This window comes from Emys orbicularis, chromosome 15 (genome assembly GCF_028017835.1).
Source record: "Emys orbicularis isolate rEmyOrb1 chromosome 15, rEmyOrb1.hap1, whole genome shotgun sequence".
Classification (NCBI taxonomy): Eukaryota; Metazoa; Chordata; order Testudines; family Emydidae; genus Emys; species Emys orbicularis.
In genome coordinates, this window is record NC_088697.1 from 14,114,051 (window position 1) to 14,119,656 (window position 5,606).

Consider the following 5,606-nt stretch of genomic DNA (forward strand, 5'->3'; position numbering starts at 1 on the left):
GCTTAATAGTCGTCCCCCAGACAGGGTGGGTGGGGGGGAGGCTTAACAGTCTTCCCCCAGGCTGGGCGGGGGGGAGGCTTAATAGTCATCCCCCAGACAGTGTGGGTGGGTGGGGCAGGGGGGGGAGAGGCTTAGCAGTCTTCCCCTAGACTGGCCGGGGGTGGGGGCTTAGCAGTCGTCTCCAGGGTGGTCCGGGGGTGGGGGGAGGCCTCAGAGTCGCCCCTCGGAGAGTCGGGGCGGCGGCGGCGGTGGGTGTCAGGCTTTACAGCCAGCCTCCGGAGGGTGAGCGTCCTCGGACGCGATGCAGCCGCCGCAGAGAGGCAGCCTCCGAGGCTGGGAGCGGAGCACCGAGACTGGGGAGAGGGGAGCAGGAGCCCGGGAGGGGGTGGGGTGGGGGGCCTTCAGGACAACCGGTCAACCCCCGGGGAAGCGGCTGTAAAAATTTCAAAGTCCCCACCGGGACAACAGGTCAACCCCCGGGGAAGCGGCTGTAAAATTTTCTAAGTCCCCGCTCGGCCACCAGGTCAACCCACTGAATCTAATGGGTTGACCTGGTGGCCGGTTTGATTTCCGGCCACCAGGTCAACCCATTGGATTCAATGGGTTGACCTGGTGGCCGGTTTGCTGTGCGGCCCGGGTGTCACCCCACTCCGCGGGCCGCGCGGCAGTGGTCCTGAGGACCACAGAGGGGGGCTTAATAGTCGAGATGGAGCAGGTCCGGGGGAGGCTTAATAGTCGTCCCCCGGGCAGTCCGGGGGAAGGCTTAATAGTCGTCCCCCGGGCGCTCCGGAGGGGAAAGCTTAATAGTCGTCCCCCAGACAGGGTGGGTGGGGGGGAGGCTTAACAGTCTTCCCCCAGGCTGAGCGGGAGGCTTCGCAGTCGTCCCCCGGGCAGTCCGGGGGAAGGCTTAATAGTCGTCCCCCGGGCGCTCCGGGGGGGAAAGCTTAATAGTCGTCCCCCGGACAGTGTGGGTGGGTGGGTGGGGGGGAGGCTTAACAGTCTTCCCCCAGGCTGAGCGGGAGGCTTCGCAGTCGTCCCCCGGGCAGTCCGGGGGAGGCTTAATAGTCGTCCCCCGGGCGCTCCGGGGGGGAAAGCTTAACAGTCGTCCCCCAGACAGTGTGGGTGGGTGGGTGGGGGGGGAGGCTTAACAGTCTTCCCCCAGGCAAAGCGGGAGGCTTCGCAGTCATCCCCCGGGCAGTCCGGGGGAGGCTTAATAGTCGTCCCCCGGGCGCTCCGGAGGGGAAAGCTTAATAGTCGTCCCCCAGACAGGGTGGGTGGGGGGGAGGCTTAACAGTCTTCCCCCAGGCTGAGCGGGAGGCTTCGCAGTCGTCCGCCGGGCAGTCCGGGGGAAGGCTTAATAGTCGTCCCCCGGGCGCTCCGGCGGGGGGGAAGCTTAATAGTCGTCCCCCAGACAGGGTGGGTGGGGGGGAGGCTTAACAGTCTTCCCCCAGGCTGGGCGGGGGGGAGGCTTAATAGTCATCCCCCAGACAGTGTGGGTGGGTGGGGCAGGGGGGGGAGAGGCTTAGCAGTCTTCCCCTAGACTGGCCGGGGGTGGGGGCTTAGCAGTCGTCTCCAGGGTGGTCCGGGGGTGGGGGGAGGCCTCAGAGTCGCCCCTCGGAGAGTCGGGGCGGCGGCGGCGGTGGGTGTCAGGCTTTACAGCCAGCCTCCGGAGGGTGAGCGTCCTCGGACGCGATGCAGCCGCCGCAGAGAGGCAGCCTCCGAGGCTGGGAGCGGAGCACCGAGACTGGGGAGAGGGGAGCAGGAGCCCGGGAGGGGGTGGGGTGGGGGGCCTTCAGGACAACCGGTCAACCCCCGGGGAAGCGGCTGTAAAAATTTCAAAGTCCCCACCGGGACAACAGGTCAACCCCCGGGGAAGCGGCTGTAAAATTTTCTAAGTCCCCGCTCGGCCACCAGGTCAACCCACTGAATCTAATGGGTTGACCTGGTGGCCGGTTTGATTTCCGGCCACCAGGTCAACCCATTGGATTCAATGGGTTGACCTGGTGGCCGGTTTGCTGTGCGGCCCGGGTGTCACCCCACTCCGCGGGCCGCGCGGCAGTGGTCCTGAGGACCACAGAGGGGGGCTTAATAGTCGAGATGGAGCAGGTCCGGGGGAGGCTTAATAGTCGTCCCCCGGGCAGTCCGGGGGAAGGCTTAATAGTCGTCCCCCGGGCGCTCCGGAGGGGAAAGCTTAATAGTCGTCCCCCAGACAGGGTGGGTGGGGGGGAGGCTTAACAGTCTTCCCCCAGGCTGAGCGGGAGGCTTCGCAGTCGTCCCCCGGGCAGTCCGGGGGAAGGCTTAATAGTCGTCCCCCGGGCGCTCCGGGGGGGAAAGCTTAATAGTCGTCCCCCGGACAGTGTGGGTGGGTGGGTGGGGGGGAGGCTTAACAGTCTTCCCCCAGGCTGAGCGGGAGGCTTCGCAGTCGTCCCCCGGGCAGTCCGGGGGAGGCTTAATAGTCGTCCCCCGGGCGCTCCGGGGGGGAAAGCTTAACAGTCGTCCCCCAGACAGTGTGGGTGGGTGGGTGGGGGGGGAGGCTTAACAGTCTTCCCCCAGGCAAAGCGGGAGGCTTCGCAGTCATCCCCCGGGCAGTCCGGGGGAGGCTTAATAGTCGTCCCCCGGGCGCTCCGGAGGGGAAAGCTTAATAGTCGTCCCCCAGACAGGGTGGGTGGGGGGGAGGCTTAACAGTCTTCCCCCAGGCTGAGCGGGAGGCTTCGCAGTCGTCCGCCGGGCAGTCCGGGGGAAGGCTTAATAGTCGTCCCCCGGGCGCTCCGGCGGGGGGGAAGCTTAATAGTCGTCCCCCAGACAGGGTGGGTGGGGGGGAGGCTTAACAGTCTTCCCCCAGGCTGGGCGGGGGGGAGGCTTAATAGTCATCCCCCAGACAGTGTGGGTGGGTGGGGCAGGGGGGGGAGAGGCTTAGCAGTCTTCCCCTAGACTGGCCGGGGGTGGGGGCTTAGCAGTCGTCTCCAGGGTGGTCCGGGGGTGGGGGGAGGCCTCAGAGTCGCCCCTCGGAGAGTCGGGGCGGCGGCGGCGGTGGGTGTCAGGCTTTACAGCCAGCCTCCGGAGGGTGAGCGTCCTCGGACGCGATGCAGCCGCCGCAGAGAGGCAGCCTCCGAGGCTGGGAGCGGAGCACCGAGACTGGGGAGAGGGGAGCAGGAGCCCGGGAGGGGGTGGGGTGGGGGGCCTTCAGGACAACCGGTCAACCCCCGGGGAAGCGGCTGTAAAAATTTCAAAGTCCCCACCGGGACAACAGGTCAACCCCCGGGGAAGCGGCTGTAAAATTTTCTAAGTCCCCGCTCGGCCACCAGGTCAACCCACTGAATCTAATGGGTTGACCTGGTGGCCGGTTTGATTTCCGGCCACCAGGTCAACCCATTGGATTCAATGGGTTGACCTGGTGGCCGGTTTGCTGTGCGGCCCGGGTGTCACCCCACTCCGCGGGCCGCGCGGCAGTGGTCCTGAGGACCACAGAGGGGGGCTTAATAGTCGAGATGGAGCAGGTCCGGGGGAGGCTTAATAGTCGTCCCCCGGGCAGTCCGGGGGAAGGCTTAATAGTCGTCCCCCGGGCGCTCCGGAGGGGAAAGCTTAATAGTCGTCCCCCAGACAGGGTGGGTGGGGGGGAGGCTTAACAGTCTTCCCCCAGGCTGAGCGGGAGGCTTCGCAGTCGTCCCCCGGGCAGTCCGGGGGAAGGCTTAATAGTCGTCCCCCGGGCGCTCCGGGGGGGAAAGCTTAATAGTCGTCCCCCGGACAGTGTGGGTGGGTGGGTGGGGGGGAGGCTTAACAGTCTTCCCCCAGGCTGAGCGGGAGGCTTCGCAGTCGTCCCCCGGGCAGTCCGGGGGAGGCTTAATAGTCGTCCCCCGGGCGCTCCGGGGGGGAAAGCTTAACAGTCGTCCCCCAGACAGTGTGGGTGGGTGGGTGGGGGGGGAGGCTTAACAGTCTTCCCCCAGGCAAAGCGGGAGGCTTCGCAGTCATCCCCCGGGCAGTCCGGGGGAGGCTTAATAGTCGTCCCCCGGGCGCTCCGGAGGGGAAAGCTTAATAGTCGTCCCCCAGACAGGGTGGGTGGGGGGGAGGCTTAACAGTCTTCCCCCAGGCTGAGCGGGAGGCTTCGCAGTCGTCCGCCGGGCAGTCCGGGGGAAGGCTTAATAGTCGTCCCCCGGGCGCTCCGGCGGGGGGGAAGCTTAATAGTCGTCCCCCAGACAGGGTGGGTGGGGGGGAGGCTTAACAGTCTTCCCCCAGGCTGGGCGGGGGGGAGGCTTAATAGTCATCCCCCAGACAGTGTGGGTGGGTGGGGCAGGGGGGGGAGAGGCTTAGCAGTCTTCCCCTAGACTGGCCGGGGGTGGGGGCTTAGCAGTCGTCTCCAGGGTGGTCCGGGGGTGGGGGGAGGCCTCAGAGTCGCCCCTCGGAGAGTCGGGGCGGCGGCGGCGGTGGGTGTCAGGCTTTACAGCCAGCCTCCGGAGGGTGAGCGTCCTCGGACGCGATGCAGCCGCCGCAGAGAGGCAGCCTCCGAGGCTGGGAGCGGAGCACCGAGACTGGGGAGAGGGGAGCAGGAGCCCGGGAGGGGGTGGGGTGGGGGGCCTTCAGGACAACCGGTCAACCCCCGGGGAAGCGGCTGTAAAAATTTCAAAGTCCCCACCGGGACAACAGGTCAACCCCCGGGGAAGCGGCTGTAAAATTTTCTAAGTCCCCGCTCGGCCACCAGGTCAACCCACTGAATCTAATGGGTTGACCTGGTGGCCGGTTTGATTTCCGGCCACCAGGTCAACCCATTGGATTCAATGGGTTGACCTGGTGGCCGGTTTGCTGTGCGGCCCGGGTGTCACCCCACTCCGCGGGCCGCGCGGCAGTGGTCCTGAGGACCACAGAGGGGGGCTTAATAGTCGAGATGGAGCAGGTCCGGGGGAGGCTTAATAGTCGTCCCCCGGGCAGTCCGGGGGAAGGCTTAATAGTCGTCCCCCGGGCGCTCCGGAGGGGAAAGCTTAATAGTCGTCCCCCAGACAGGGTGGGTGGGGGGGAGGCTTAACAGTCTTCCCCCAGGCTGAGCGGGAGGCTTCGCAGTCGTCCCCCGGGCAGTCCGGGGGAAGGCTTAATAGTCGTCCCCCGGGCGCTCCGGGGGGGAAAGCTTAATAGTCGTCCCCCGGACAGTGTGGGTGGGTGGGGGGGGGGGAGGCTTAACACTCTTCCCCCAGGCTGAGCGGGAGGCTTCGCAGTCGTCCCCCGGGCAGTCCGGGGGAGGCTTAATAGTCGTCCCCCGGGCGCTCCGGGGGGGAAAGCTTAACAGTCGTCCCCCAGACAGTGTGGGTGGGTGGGTGGGGGGGGAGGCTTAACAGTCTTCCCCCAGGCAAAGCGGGAGGCTTCGCAGTCATCCCCCGGGCAGTCCGGGGGAGGCTTAATAGTCGTCCCCCGGGCGCTCCGGAGGGGAAAGCTTAATAGTCGTCCCCCAGACAGGGTGGGTGGGGGGGAGGCTTAACAGTCTTCCCCCAGGCTGAGCGGGAGGCTTCGCAGTCGTCCCCCGGGCAGTCCGGGGGAAGGCTTAATAGTCGTCCCCCGGGCGCTCCGGGGGGGAAAGCTTAATAGTCGTCCCCCAGACAGTGTGGGTGGGTGGGTGGGGG